This window comes from Littorina saxatilis, linkage group LG6 (assembly GCF_037325665.1).
Source record: "Littorina saxatilis isolate snail1 linkage group LG6, US_GU_Lsax_2.0, whole genome shotgun sequence".
NCBI classification, from domain to species: domain Eukaryota; kingdom Metazoa; phylum Mollusca; class Gastropoda; order Littorinimorpha; family Littorinidae; genus Littorina; species Littorina saxatilis.
In genome coordinates this window covers 47,617,205-47,632,646 of record NC_090250.1, presented here as the reverse complement: position 1 = coordinate 47,632,646, position 15,442 = coordinate 47,617,205, and the positions used below count along the sequence as shown (strand labels likewise).

The following is a 15,442-nucleotide window of genomic DNA, read 5'->3' as shown; positions in this document are numbered from 1 at the left end:
CAACTGAATATTTGTTTGTGCCGTGCTATAATTATGGAATGGGTTTGCCCCTTGTCTTTCTCAAGCATTTAAGTTCCTCCATTGGGTTTGTTCGGTGACACAGTTAAAGAAACGTTCCTTCTCGTGAAAACGATCGGGCCCATCACTCCAGATCCGACATTCCAGGCTTTTACATAGGATAATAGCATAAATGATCCTTTAACATGGACACATACCTGGCTTCTCTCTGTGAAGAGCGGGGATTAATTTCGCAGATGTGCATGGGTGTCAGCCATGAAATTAGTTCAACATAAAAATTGCACCATGTACAGAAAGCTGCCAGGCTGATGCTTTTGAATTGAGTATGTGTCCAGGTGGAAGCCGGAGGGCCGTTTTAATATTATTATTATCATAAAGTCTTATATCGCGCGCGTATCTCCAGACTCGGACTCAAGGCGCAGGGATCTATTTATGCCGTGTGAGATGGAATTTTTTACACAATACATCACGCATTCACATCGACCAGCAGATCGCCGCAGCCATTTCGGCGCATATCCTACTTTTCATATTCCAAGTCACACGGGTATTTTGGTGGACTTTTTTTTTATCTATACCTATACAATTTTGCCAGGAAAGACCCTTTTGTCAATCGTGGGATCTTTAACGTGCACACCCCAATGTAGTGTACACGAAAGTTTTTCGTCTCATCCGAAAGACTAGCACTTGAACCCACCACCTAGGTTAGGAAAGGGGGGAGAACATTGCTAACGCCCTCACCCAGGGTCGAACTCGCAACCTCTCGCTTCCGAGCGCAAGTGCGTTACCACTCGGCCACCCAGTCCAGTTTTATATTTATGTATGTTACAGTAAATTCATCAAACCAGTAAATTTGTAAATTTACTGAAATTTTCAGTAAATTTGTAAATTTCCTGGGTGTCAAACTCAGTAAATTTCCTGAATTTTTCAGTAAATTGGTAAATTTACGGAGTGAATTTACAAATTGACTGGTTTGATGAATTTACTGTAACATGTATAAGTCTAGACAGATCGACGGTGGTTAACACACTAGTTTATACAGGTAGGAAGGTATCTGTGATGGTTTTGTGTAGTATTACAATCATAGCGTGCATACACTGTTCCAAGGGTTACATGCCTCTAGCCGAAACCCTACTGGCCGAAACCCTACTGGCCGAACCCTACTGGCCGAAACCCTACTGGCCGAACCCTACTGGCCGAAACCCTCCTGACCGAAACCCTACTGGCCGAAAAACTACATATTGATGTCGTCGTGGAATTCTGGCGTAACTCGATTCTTGGCGATTTAAAAAAACCAGTTTTTGTGCTTTAGAAGTTATTCATTCTCCATATAGAAATTTTCTCTCAAATACGCCAAAATTCCAAGACGACGTCAATATGAATGTGTGTATGTTTGTGTGTCATTGTGTTTGTGTGTGTGATCTTACTATTTGCGATTACTGGATATAATAAGTTGCAATCACGCACGCACACACATGCGTGCGAACACGCGCACGTACAAACACGCGCGCACGTAAAAACACGCACTGACACGCCCACGCGGTCAGTAGGCATGACATGCACCGTTCACACACACACACACACACACACACACACACAGTATATATATATACTTTTATTTTATCTTATTGTACACAATCTAACACACCCACACATACAAACACAAACAAACACACACACACACACACACACACACACACACACACACACACACACACACACAGCACACACGGCACTCACGCATGATGTATTCAGTCATATGTAGTGTTTCGGTCAGTAGTGTTTCGGTCTGTAGGGTTTCGGTCAGTGTTTCGGTCAGTAGGGTTTCGATCAGTGGGTTTCGGCCAGTAGGGTTTCAGTCAGTAGGCATGACACCGTTTCAAGTGCCCGTGGCCCGTGTCACATAGCGTGCATACACTGTTCCAAGTGCCTGTGGCCGGTTTCACATACTTAGCGTGCACACACTGTTCCAAGTGCCTGTGGCCGGTGTCAAATAGCGTGCATACACTCTTCAAAATGTCAGTGCGGCCGGTGTCACATAGCCGGCGTGCATACACTGTTCCAAGTGCCTGTGGCCGGTTTCACATAGCGTGCACACACTGTTCCAAGTGCCTGTGGCCGGTGTCAAATAGCGTGCATACACTCTTCGAAACGTCAGTGACCGGTGTCACATATAGCGTGCATACACTCTTCGAAACGTCAGTGACCGGTGTCACATAGCGTGCATACACTCTTCAAAATGTCAGTGGCCGGTGTCACATAGCGTGCATACACTCTTCGAAACGTCAGTGACCGGTGTCACATGGTGTACATACACTCTTCGAAACGTCAGTGACCGGTGTCACATAGCGTGCATACACTCTTCAAAATGTCAGTGGCCGGTGTTCATAGCGTGCATACACTCTTGGAAACGTCAGTGACCGGTGTCACATAGCGTGCATACACTGACTCTTCGAAACGTCAGTTGCCGGTGTCACATAGCGTGCATACACTCTTCGAAATGTCAGTGACCGGTGTCACATAGCGGTGCATACACTCTTCGAAACGTCAGTGACCGGTGTCACATAGCGGTGCATACACTCTTCGAAACGTCAGTGACCGGTGTCACATAGCGGTGCATACACTCTTCGAAACGTCAGTGACCGGTGTCACATAGCGGTGCATACACTCTTCGAAACGTCAGTGACCGGTGTCACATAGCGTGCATACATTCTTCGAAACGTCAGTGACCGGTGTCACATAGCGTGCATACACTCTTCGAAATATCAGTGACCGGTGTCACATAGCGGTGCATACACTCTTCGAAACGTCAGTGACCGGTGTCACATAGCGGTGCATACACTCTTCGAAACGTCAGTGACCGGTGTCACATAGCGGTGCATACACTCTTCGAAATGCCTGTGACCAGTGTCACATAGCGTGCATACACTCTTTGAAATGCCAGTGACCGGTGTCATATAGCGTGCATTCAAGCGCCTGTCGCCTGTAGACATGCAGTTTCCGCAGGAAGGATACACATTAACAGTTTAGAACCACTGGGAAACTACCATGCCTTGCCTAGTTTCTGTTACGTCAGAGTGCAGCATTTAGTTTCCGCATTCAACAGTTTGTGTTTATTCATTCAATGAATCGGTCTCGCATAGCCTTCACTCTAAACAAAAGTGTTCCACTCCTGAACACCCTTTCTGTAACCACTTCTGAACACCCTTTTAGTAGAACACTTTTGGAACACTTTTGGAACACAAAAAGTGTTCTATACACAAAAAAGTGTTCCAAAAGTGTTCCAAAAGTGTTCCAAAAGTGTTCACATCTGAACACTTTTAAGTGTTCACCCTGCTGTAACCACTTCTGAACACATAAAAGTGTTCAGGTCAACACTTTTAGAACACTTTTGGAACACTTTTGGAACACTTTTAGAACACTTTTAGAACACTTTTAGAACACTTTTGGAACACTTTTAGAACACTTTTGGAACACTTTTGGAACACTTGTAGAACACTTGTAGAACACTTTTAGAACACTTTTGGAACACTTTTGGAACACTTTTAGAACACTTTTGGAACACTTTCATCCTGCACTGTCATACAATTCAGAAAGACATTAAAATCAAATTTTGTGAGCAAAGAAGCATTTTTAATTGACAAAAAGAAATGTCTGCAGCAGTCGCAGAACAAACGGGTCTGGGGTAGGAATTGTTGAACACATAATATACCGAGCAACAAAATTCGTCATTGTTTGATTGACAAAATCTTCATCAATTATAGAGTTAGAATTATTAAACTACAAAAGTTTAATGAAGGCATGTTTGACCTTGCTTTTGTGTGATTATTTTGATGCTGTGACTGTTTTAACACACAAGACAAGCAGGTTTATCGTAAAACACATAATGCGCGCTCGCAGCACGTGCAAGTAGAGCAGGAGAAATCTGATATGTGAGATGTGTTCACTAATGCATTAGCAACCAAAAGAGACCATGGCACGCTTGCTGCCAGTCTCACTTTTGAAACAGCCAGGATGCCAAGATTGACACCACCAAAATGCCAGGTCGATTTAAAGCTGGGGGTGATCCAGAAGCGCTGGCATGTGCTTTAAACGTGCATGTGTCAACAGTTTATCACCTTCTGCAATGTTCTGGTGACATTGGAAGCACTGCAGTTATGCAACGCGGTAGATTTTTTCGCATTACCCCAATAAGACAAGATCGCAATTTCCTTCCACAACGTCTTCGACATCGATTCAATTCAGCCGCTGACAATACCAGGAACATCACTGGTAGCAACCAGTGTCCGATCAGTGGCCAGAGAACGCGATGAAGGCTGACTGAGCGAGACCTCCAAAACTTCGTTTTGTCCCGTGTGTTGAAACAATCGCAGCATCAAAATACTCACGCAACAGCTGTGTCAAACATGCCTTCATCAAAATGTTGTGGTTTGATAATTCTAACTCCATAATTGTTCCGAGATTTTGTCAATCAAACATTGCAGAATTTGTTCGCGTTTCTTTTGTTGCTCGGTATATGTTGCTATTAAATAATATGAACGGAGCTCTGGTAAACCCCATCTTGAAAGTTCACACACGAAAGTCCGATAACAAAAACACCCTTCAGAGTTGGGAGGATTCCAGGCCCTTGGTCTTTGGTTTAGTTTTCAACTCGCTGTCCGGAGCATCCTGTTCGAAATAAAAGTGAGTTTTAGAACATGATGCATTTCCAACTCTTAACAGGTTTGTGTAAAACGTTTGTACTTAATTGAGAACACTGAAGTGTAAATCTTAACTAATAGTGGACTTCTTCTTGCTGTCAGCAGATCTCCAACAATCGCAGTTACAGGTAAACTTTTTTTATTCCAGAACGGGCATATGTCACATAACAGAGAACAAATACGTCACGTCCAATTCGCTCTCACCTTCCCAACACACAATGACACTCGCATGCACGCACATGCACACACGACTGAATGTAAAAAGTAATCCCTCTTGAAGCAGGAGTCTGTCCCTAAGAACAAAAAGTAGAATTAAAATAGGTCTTTCGCAAGGATTTCATTAGCGCGTGGCCACTCTGGAAAATGGCACTCTACAAATTGTTTATATAAGGTAAGCAGTAAACCGTACTGCTAATGTGGCGAGGCCTTGAGCACGCCCGTTTTCCTTAACTCGTTCTTAACCTATGTGAACCCAGGGAAAACACCTTGTCAACAATCACTGGAAGCCAAAGATCACTGTCGCAATTAATCGTGAACTCCGATGAGTTTTAGTTTAAAGAAAAGGGTGTCATATTGAATGCACCCTCTAGTAATCCGTTTGTAAAGAAACTACCTAAGTTTTGTTGGTTTGATCTAAATAATGAATTATAAGGAAATCATTTATTATGTAATGTATTCTATATTATAGAATGCATTCTATAACGTCCCGAACTGCCTTCTATGATAAAATGCATTCTATTTACACAAAATACCAAAATGCTTTTTATGATAGAATGCGTTCTTTAACGTCCTGAAATGCATTATAATTTATATGCATAATGTCCCGAAACTACAACAGGCCAGCCCCGCAAAGAAAAGCAGAACTACACACACACACACACACACACACACACGCACAGAGAGAGAGAGAGAGAGAGAGAGAGAGAGAGAGAGAGAGAGAGAGAGAGAGAGAGAGAGAGAGAGAGAGAGAGAGAGAGACAGAGAGACAGAGAGACAGAGAGAGAGAGACAGACAGAGAGACAGAGACAGAGAGACAGAGAGAAAGAGAGAGCTGTGTGTGAGAGTGTTTGTAGATCTGCTTTCGAAGCAGGGACCATACCGAGCTGGCCTGTAGAAGTTTTGTGGCGCTTTATGAAGAATGCATTCTATCATAAGAATGCATTGTTGGACGTTATAGAATGCATTCTATAATAGAATACATTTCTGGGCAAATGACAAGTATGATTGAATGCATTCTATATTATACAATGTTTTCTATTTTATAGAATGCATTCTATAAATATAGAATGTGTTCTATGATATGGAATGCATTCTTTAATATAAAATGCATTCTAATTTCTATCATAATTTTCTAAAATATTTCATTATTTAGATCAAACTAACCAAAACTTACAAACGGATCGCTTTTAACTCACGTGATCTCAAGCTAAACCTACGTGAACCGAAGGAAAACACCTTGTCAGCGACCATTGGAGGCCAGCGATCACTGTCAAAACCAATCATAAACTCCGATGAGAATATTTTCAAAAGAAAAGGGTGTCATATTGAATGCACCCTGCATACACTGTTAGCGGCAATGGCAGATCCAAGCGGATCAGCAGCGTGTTGTCTGTTGGCCATGCTTTGACTAAAGCTGGCCTCAGTGTTTACGGCACTACTCTACCATAACGAATGGAAATTCTGAGTAGACTAAGTTCAGGAAAACATTTTATCATTGCAGGCCTCAGCACTCACTGAACTTAAAAATATGTATATTTTTTCCACCTTTTAAGGAGAAGACTGCAAAATAAGGCAGCATTCTCAAAATGTAACTGCGCTGTATCCCACAGAAAGCTTAAACTTACATGAAGTGCATCCACAAGGTTTCGTCGCATTACTGTTAGCTCCATCTCCAGAAAGTGAACTGCCTCAGCGAAGCAGTATGGTTCCTGCACACACAAGATGCATGTTAAGAAATCAAACACTATTTTACTGAAGTTCCACATCGTAGCAACACTGACAAGTGTTCTGATTCTCATACTTTTGTTTATTGTGAAACTGTGTATCAACATTTAGATTTCTGTCAAATGTGGAAGGAGTTGGTTGGTTGGTTTTTGGGGTTTAATGTCTCTTCAGCAGATGCTAGCTGCTATTCGAGACCGATACAGTTATTTTCTTTTCCCTTCATATGGCAACTTCTACGTTTCAGACTATTTACATTCAAATCTATCACTGTAAAAGAAGGTTCTCAAATGTGGAAGGAGAGGGGGCTGGCTGTGTGTGTGTGTGTGTGTGTGTGTGTGTGTGTGTGTGTGTGTGTTTGTGTGTGTGTGTGTCCACATATGAGTTTGGCGACTGTCTGGTGTGTTTTGCACGGAGATATTAATTTTGAAACAGAGTATTTCAGCAAATAGTATAATCAATGATTCCGCAACCGCCGGCACAACTGGCCTAGTGGTAAGGCGTCCGCCCGGTGATCGGGAGGTCGTGGCTTCGAACCCCGGCCGGGTCATACCTAAAACTTTAAAATTGGCAATCTAGTGGCTGCTCCGCCTGGCGTCTGGCATTATGGGGTTAGTGCTAGGACTGGTTGGTCCGGTGTCAGAATAATGTGACTAGGTGAGACATGAAGCCTGTGCTGCGACTTCTGTCTTGTGTGTGGCGCACGTTAAATGTCAAAGCAGCACCGCCCTGATATGGCCCTTCGTAGTCGGCTGGGCGTTAAGCAAACAAACAAACAAAACTTATCAGATCAATATTTCTCTGCAAAACTACACACTATATGCAAATGCAGGACATGCGTACCTTGGTAAACACGTCTGGGTTGCCGTCAGTGCCTCCTGTTCATCCTCAGTGCAATTCAGAAGAAATGTGCGCAGGTTACGCCCACATCGATTCGCCACATGGGCACATCAGCTCAAACGGCTTCCCAGTTTCCTGAAAGTGTGATAGATCTGTGAAATTAAATACAACCAAGCATGCACAGAATTATTCTAAATTGCGCACACAATCAACCTGGCCACTATTATGATGAATGTTGTTCATTAATGTATGCTGTTTTTAGCCTACCGCTTCACTTTATCTAGCGTGCAGATCGTACATCTATGATCTAACCAAAGGAAGAAGAAGAATCCGAACATCTGCAAATGTATTGCTCTGACCACAGGCGGAAGGTATCGTTCACTGGACCACCATTATAATTATAAGGAACCCCTGGACATACAAGTATATAGCTATTCTGATGGACACGTGGGGGAATTCGGGGGCTGTGATTGGATGGTCTCACACATCCCTTTTCCGATCATCAAAGCATAACGATACAAAAGTTGGCCATTTTTGCCGATATCCAAACGATATCGGCAATAACAAAGACGCGTGGTTCCGGTTTCTTCCACGTGTATAAAGTACACGCACCTCGCCAGGCGGTTTGTTTCTGTCACTCTGTGACTAGTCGACAGACGATGCCATTTGCTTTGTGTGTGTTTTTGTTGTTGCTTACTGTACATGACATACATTACGTGTAAAATCCAGTTCTTTAACAGGCAACAAACCTTGCAAATTTCCAGAAGCTGCAATCTGAAGCGACCTATCTCGGATTCTAGCAGACGATCTCTTCAATGTTTAACACAAAATCAGCAAACTCTCCTGTCACATAGAACGTCCATTGTATAGTGCAATGTTGAAATGAAGTTACCGGTCTGAAACATTTCGTCGTTTCTTCTGAGACAATCCTTGTTCTCTTATCATCTACAGATTTACCGCTGTCTTCACCACGCGAATTCCCAACAGAAGTCAGACTTTCGAACATACAATCTACGTAGGCAAGCATGATGCGTCATGACGTCATATGATTCCTAACATATTGACGTAATGCTAAGCATCCGGTTATCTCGAGTTTTCTCCGTAATACATGTCCGTGGGTTTTTCAATGTTCGGTTATTTCCGTGGCTTCATGCGGAAAGGGAACCGTCGTCTGCAATCATCAACGACATGGACCATTCTGGTACTTGTCGCTGACAAAAACATGATTCTAACACAGAATTTAATGTCAGAATAGCTATATAAACGCTATTGTGTTTTCAGCGTAGCAATAGGGTCCGATATTTAGACTCGAACAAGTATAATGCGACTCGTCTTCGACTCGTCGGCATTATACTTGTCTCGTCTAAATATCGGGCCCTATTGCTACGCTGAAAACACAATAGCTGTTAATAACAATAACACAAAACCAAGCACATCAACCAGAATAAAAAATCAACATCAAATTGAAATAGAGTTTATTTACCAACGCAGAACTAATGTAAAAGGTCCACTGATCAGCTGAAACCGTTGCGACAGCAAAATTAGAGAAATTGTCTTCAAACGTCCACAGATACAAGTAACAGGAACATGTTACAACAAAAATACGAGTGACTAAGCTTAGATGAATTAATACAAAATCTCAGCAAGCAACTTACAGATAACAATCGGAAATCCTGAGCCAAATCAACGCAGCGACAACGCAGACAGGTCCACAGATCTAAAAGTGTCAACGTTCTTTTTTGGTCCAGCTGAAGCATGATGGGACAATTAGTAACATTATTAAATTGTAAAAATAAAAATGCTAATACTTACCGCTTATTAGATGTCTCAGATGAAATAAATGTTTGATGAAAAAATATAAGCACAACACGATTAAAAACAAAAACAAAAAAACGTCCCGCAGCGGTCTAGGGGGTATAAACATTATATACTCTAAGCGACGCTAGATCCCGACGAGTCTCCGTAGCTCAATCGGTAGAGCGCTGACATGGCAAGGCGAAGATCTCGGGTTCGAATCTGCTCATGGCCCAAATATTTTTAATGTATTATTTTATTCGGATCATGACTAAAAGACGAAGTGGAACACTTGTTGAACACGTGTGTTCACCTGGTGTTCCACTGTGCAAAAAAGTGTTTACCATGTGTTCCAAAAGTGTTCAGGTAGCAGAAGATGCTTCAGGATAACACATTGAGAACACTTTCTGTGTTCCAAAAGTGTAAAAATGTGTTCACCCTAACACTTTAAGTGTTCACCCTAAACACTTTCAGTGTTCTCAAAGTGTTATAAAATTTAGAGTGTTCTAAGGCCTTAATGTCAAAATAAGGTCTTAACAACATTTTTGAATAAGGCCTGCAATCTCTACGATCGCAATGGCATAAATTAATAAATAGGCAGTTGGCGCACGTGACTTCAGTCTTTAGATTCATGATGAGTCCACAGAATGTCGTATTTTCAAAAAGGCGTTAATTACTTTATGGCCTTCGAAAAAATAAGGCCATATTTCTTCTAAGGTCTTCGAGAAATAAGGTCTTATTATAGAAATAAGGCATTAATTCTTGAAATCAGAAGCTATTGCATTTTCGTGTGTGTCATGTTTTGTTGGGGGGGGGGGGGGGTGGGGGAGGGGGGAGGGGGGAGGGGAGGGGAGGGAGGGGAGGGGGGGGGAAGAAGTTGGGAAGTAAATTTTAAGGGGCTTATTGTCCGTCAGGTCTTAATTGACATGAATTGGTTTATACGATTCGAGTTTTTACGCCCTCACGGCTTTTGATGTATGGTAGAATGACCAAGATCTTTAACGTGCCATTGTGGCGACACGGGGGTGGGAGATGGATACCGTCTCTGGGTCTGCACATAAAGTTGACCCGTGTCCGTCCCGGCCCGGATTCGAACCAGCGACCTTTCGATCACAAGTCCAGTGCTCTACCACCTGAGCTACCCGCGCCCCCAAAGTTGGGAATCTAGGAAAGAGGATATGTACGGCCAAAGGCTTGAAAGTCAGACGGTGGTGCTTTTGAAGCAGTGAGCAAAAATTACTTGTTACCTGGCTGTTCTTTATTTATAAGGCAAAAATAAACATCTGGCCAAGTCGATCATTTGACCGGGGACTTGAGTAATGAGCTATGGAAAATTGCTTAATCTTCTAAAACAAAAAACAAAAGAGAGAGAGAGAGAGAGAGAGAGAGAGAGAGAGAGAGAGAGAGAGAGAGAGAGAGAGAGAGAGAGTCTTTTGAAAATGTATGACTATTTATTATTATGAATTGTGAGTGTGATTCGCACTTAGATTTTACAATCATGTTTAATGAAATTATTTGTATTGAAAACGTTTTGTTTTCATGTTTTATGTTATTCCATGTAAACTTCTCATATGAAACAATAAATTCTTAGTAAATTTTAAGGGGCTTATTGTCCGTCAGGTCTTAATTGCCTATATTGGACATGAATTGGTTTATACGATTCGAGTTTTACGCCCTCACGGCTTTTTGATGTTTGCGTGTTTAGGTGGTATCAGCCATCTGCACTTATGGTAGAATGACCAAGATCTTTAACGTGCCATTGTGGTGACACGGGGGTGGAAGATGGATACCGTCTCTGGGTCTGCACATAAAGTTGACCCGTGTCCGTCCCGGCCCGGATTCGAACCAGCGACCTCTCGATCACAAGTCCAGTGCTCTGCCACCTGAGCTACCCGGGCCCCCAATAAATTCTTCTGTGCCGATAACCATTTTATGGATGTTCAGACAGCCGGGAAGATCAACACGGTTAAAACTGAAACAAGTTTATTTCTGAGTAATTCACTATTGCAACGAAAATAAATGTTACAAAACCAACGGTGAACAAAAACGGAATTCAGAATTCAAATAAATATAGTTATATAACAAGAATAAATGACATACAGTTTATGAGACATTGTCACCCGACTCCAAACTTAATCATCGAAAATTCACAAGAGCACAGACACATGACAGAAACAGGAAACTGCTCAGAACAACAAACAACGGACCAACCAAGCAATTCAGTGTCAATGTCATAATGACGACATTATAAGATGTTTGGTGGCTTGTTGACAGACCAGCTTTTTTGTTGGTCCAAGGGGACCATATCGCCTTTTGTCTCATATTTATCAACCGCGGCCTTCGGCCTTGGTCGATAAAGATGAAACAAAAGACGATATGCTCCCCGAGGACCAACAACAAAATGCTGGTCTGACGACAAAGCCACCAAACATCGTTTTTGTCATCATTTTGGTTGTGCAACAAAATGCACAATAACCGACAGGGAGACGAATTTTTAGAATCCAACACCGGGCCACAAAGCATCGTCACAGTAGCTCGAGATAACACGTCAACCTTGTATGTGACGTCAAACGTAGCTTGTTGACGCTTTTCTTCCAGTCTGAAAATGTACAGAGCTGCGATCATACGTGTGAGTTCAGTAAGTGTTCAGCATATTTCTTTTCTTTTTAAGTGTTTATGACTTTTCGTTGTGGATTTTGCGATTACAGAGATAAGTTGCAAATTGACCATGAGTCGCCGCGATAATTATCAACATTGATTGGGTCTTTGAGAGTGAATGCTTACAATCGTTGTCCTCGGAAACACAAATCCAAAGCCGCGATGGTTCCACACATCAAACAATCAGCCTGATTGGCTTTTACTTTGACAATCCACGTTTCACCTGAAAGCTCAAACCCATTCACCACCTCGATTTATTGCATGGGGAACATGAGATTTATTTCCCAGGTGTTTGTGAATGAAAACTCGTGAAAATGATGACAAGATCTGTTCTTGCTTTTGTTCTTTTTCCAAGGACAAGGACTCGTAACAATTTTCACACGACCGAGACCTTTCTTTTCTTTATTTGGTGTTTAACGTCGTTTTCAACCACGAAGGTTATATCGCGACGGCGAAAGGGGGGAGATGGGATAGAGCCACTTGTCAATTGTTTCTTGTTCACAAAAGCACTAATCAAAAATTTGCTCCAGGGGCTTGCAACGTAGTACAATATATTACCTTACTGGGAGAATGCAAGTTTCCAGTACAAATGACTTAACATTTCTTACATACTGCTTGACTAAAATCTTTACAAAAATGGACTATATTCTATACAAGAAACACTTAACAAGGGTAAAAGGAGAAACAGAATCCGTTAGTCGCCTCTTACGACATGCTGGGGAGCATCGGGTAAATTCTTTCTTGTCCCAACCAATATGGGACTCCCCCTAACCCGCGGGGGGTACGACCGAGACCGATTGAGCCAGTATGAATGGACAATAGATACACAAACAGACATTCTTTCCTGCGTGACACTTACGGACAAATAATACAGTGTTGTTCAATACAATGTAACAAGATAAACATAATTATGATGATGACCGAGGAAAATGCGGAGTTTATTGTTCCTGTTTCCTCGGCAAACATGACCCTAGCAAAAAAAAAAAAAAACTCTTGCTGAGTGCAATCAGCCCCCCACCCTGACGTGCCCTGACAAAGAAAGAAAAAAAAAACCCGTAGGACCCAGTGAGATGAGCGTGCAAAAAGTAGGACACAGGGCTGAGGAGCACGAAGTTACCGTAAAATCCCTAGCATAAGCCCACCATCTAGCAAACGCCCACCCCCCACTTTGGGCCAAAAGTTGTGCACAGGGGTAACTACCTAGCAAACGCCCACCCTGATTTTTTCAAAGAGACTATAGGCTCACTTTCACTAGGATTTGTGCAGACTGTTCTAAAAGTCATCTTTTTCCCCTTCTTTACCCTTTCGTGTTTCTTTCCTTTTTTCTTATTCTTTGTCCCCTCTCCTCACTCCCACCCATCGTTCATGTTTTTTCGAGTTTCTCTTCTCTTTTTTTTCCTAAGTTTGTGGGTTTTTCTTTCTCAGAAAGATTGGGCCTTTTGAAGACAAAATCCAAGTTCAGTTAACGTTTCATTTCCAAAGACTATCGTGTAATTTCTTCCCTGTACAGAAAGAAAGGGCTTCATTGGTGTTGACATTTCGACATTTCATAAAGTTTCTTTTTCCCGGAATTGTGTTGTTATTGTTTGTCCTTGCAAAGGTCTGGCGATTTTATTTTTACTTTATAAATTTATATGAATGACTATGCTCGTGTTGTTTTCAGAAGAGCCCGTCCTTTTCTTTCTCTCTCTCTCTCTCTCTCTCTCTCTCTCTCTCTCTCTCTCTCTCTCATGGTTGGCCTTCTTTGCCTCAAAGTCCTTTTTTCTTCTTTTTTCCTTCCCTTCTACTCACACGACTTAACTTACATGCTTTCGGGGTTTGTATTCACTCAATTACACGGTTGAGCACAAAACTTACTTTGTGTAAAGGGGTCTATCCCTAGCAAACGCCCACCCCCCAATTTTGCCCTAAATCTGTGCACAGGGGGGGTGGGCTTATGCTAGGGATTTTACGGTAATATCAGGCATGTAGGGAACACAGGCTTCTTACAATGAACTGACAGACAAGGAAAAGGGTGTAACTAGGGCAGAGAGCTGGGTTAGGTCAGATACAAACAGGAAGAACTTCACTGGCTTCCTGTATCTGAACGTATTAGGTATAAAGCTGCCTGCTTCTGCTACAATATCATCTCTGAATCGGCACCTGCCTATCTTTCTGAACTGGTCTCCCTCTTCACTCCCTCTCGCACCCTTCGTTCTTCTGATGATGCTCGACTTCTCCGTCAAGGTCGCTTTAAACGCAAGGCTCATGGCTTCCGCACGTTTTCGTATTAGGCCAAAAAAAAAAAAAGGTCTGTTTACGGTAACATAGGCCAAAAAAATAGGGTCGGTAGGTCGGGATTTTTTTTTCTTTTTTTTTCCAAAAAACCATATTTTTACGTTATTTTGCCAAAAAAACAAGATTTTTTAATTTTTTTTCCCCAAATGCCAAAAAAAAGTCTAGGGTCGCGCGAAAAAACTAGGGTCGGTCGGGTTACCGTAAACAGACCTATTTTTTTTTTTGGCCTTATGGACCTCAGTTATGGAATTCACTCCCCTTTTAATTACGTCACTCTCCATCCATTTCATCTTTTAAGTCCAATTTGAAAACTCACTTGTTCCAACAACACTACGGATAGTTCCTTAGTATAGAGTCTGGGGATGTGAGATGTGCATGATGTGTTGTTTGAATCTGACAGTGATTGTATGATTTTTGTATACATGTATTGTTGTCACGCGCTTTGAACTTCTGATAAGGCGCTTTATAAATGCCCGTTATTATTATTATTATTATTAAGACAGTAGGGTTAAAACGGAAGGAAGACGGTGGGAAAACCGAAGAAAAGCCCAGGGCAACGGAGAAGCAAGACAGTGTGGGACAAAGAAGGAAGTCAGAGAGGAAACAGTTTGAACAAGTCGCGTAAGGCGAAATTACTACATTTAGTCAAGCTGTGGAACTCACAGAATGAAACTGAACGCACTGCATTTTTTCACAATGACCGTAGTCCGCCGCTTGTGCATAACGGAGTGAAACTGACGAGCCTGTTCAGCGCGGTAGTGGTTTCGCTGTGCTGCATAGCACGCTTTTCTGTACCTCTCTTCGTTTTAACTTTCTGAGCGTGTTTTTAATCCAAACATATCATATCTATATGTTTTTGGAATCAGGAACCGACAAGGAAATCGATTTCAGAAATTTAATTTTGATCATAATTTTTATATTTTTAATTTTCAGAGCTTGTTTTTAATCCAAATATAACATATTTATATGTTTTTGGAATCAGGAAATGATGTAGAATAAGATGAACGTAAATTTGGATCGATTTATATTAAAAAATAAATTATTACAATTTTCAGATTTTTAATGACCAAAGTCATTAATTAATTGTTAAGCCACCAAGCTGAAATGCAATACCGAAGTCCGGCCTTTGTCGAAGATTGCTTTACAAAAATGTCAATCAATTTGATTGAAAAATGAGGGTGTGACAGTGCCGCCTGAACTTTTACAAAAAGCCGGAT

At 41.8% G+C, this 15,442-nt stretch overlaps 1 long non-coding RNA gene across 1 annotated transcript; it reads right to left on the bottom strand.

The window, feature by feature from the left end:
- Positions 1-3,623: 3,623 nt before the first annotated feature.
- Positions 3,624-9,371, bottom strand: LOC138969379 (uncharacterized). The gene is made up of 4 exons (XR_011456445.1): positions 9,152-9,371; positions 7,500-7,631; positions 6,560-6,643; positions 3,624-4,683 (listed from the first exon to the last, which is right to left on the bottom strand). It is a non-coding gene; the product is annotated as an uncharacterized lncRNA (long non-coding RNA).
- Positions 9,372-15,442: the final 6,071 nt, after the last annotated feature.